Source organism: Pteropus vampyrus, unplaced genomic scaffold (assembly GCF_000151845.1).
Source record: "Pteropus vampyrus isolate Shadow unplaced genomic scaffold, Pvam_2.0 Scaffold233, whole genome shotgun sequence".
Classification (NCBI taxonomy): domain Eukaryota; kingdom Metazoa; phylum Chordata; class Mammalia; order Chiroptera; family Pteropodidae; genus Pteropus; species Pteropus vampyrus.
The window spans coordinates 1,023,475-1,024,317 of NW_011889014.1; the positions used below are offsets into that span (position 1 = coordinate 1,023,475).

The 843-nt window shown below is 41.9% G+C and overlaps 1 protein-coding gene across 1 annotated transcript in view; it reads right to left on the bottom strand.

Moving 5' to 3' along the window:
- The window catches only part of HUNK (hormonally up-regulated Neu-associated kinase), an 84,899-nt gene that overhangs the window by 58,775 nt on the left and 25,281 nt on the right, over window positions 1–843 (bottom strand). The window lies entirely within an intron of this gene.

Consider the following 843-nt stretch of genomic DNA (forward strand, 5'->3'; position numbering starts at 1 on the left):
AGCGAAGACTCAAGTGACTCAAGCGAGGAGCTAAGCAAGGACTCGTGAGAAAACATGGCAGTCTGGGAAATGAAAAAGGACAGGCTCTGGGGCCGCTTTTCTCTACCTGACCTTTCCACCGCTGACCAGCCCTGGGCAAGTCTTTTAAACTCTCTGCTTCAGATTCTTCTTTGAATAATGGCCTCAAAAGAGGGGTTACCTGGCAGGGCCATTAGCAGGAAATGAGAAAATGTATTCCTAAGTGTTTTATGGGCCACTCCCGGCTAAACAAATGCTAATATATAAGAGGTGAGGATAATAAAGTTAAAAGATTCTGAGACAAGTGAAGGGGGAGATTCCAGAAAGACCTAAAAAGGATGATTAATTTGGATAAACAAACAGTATTGGGGGCATTAGCCCTCCAATGAAAGGTCAGAGCTAAGGAGGAGGGTGGGGACAGCGCCAGGCCAAACTCATACGGGGAGGGGGCCGGGGGACATGGAGATGGCCACAAGATAGATTTTAGTAATAAGCAGAGAACAAAGCAGCCGAGAAAAGCACATAACTCCCCAAGGCAATCAGCATTTTGCAGTGAACAAGAGTTTTTGGGGGTGAGGTTTTATCTTCAAAAGCACTGTATTTAAAACCAAATGATTTCTTAATCCTTGATTTATTTACAATATGGGCAATTTGGTAAAACACAAGAATAATTTGTTAAACGCATATCTGATTTTATTTATTCAAAATGACACCTTTACTGAGGTCCTACGATGCTCCAGAAACAAATTGTGTTTATAAAATGAAAGAGCCATTCATTCACCAAAAAGATGCCACTCCACAAACTGTGACCTGAAAAATAAACAA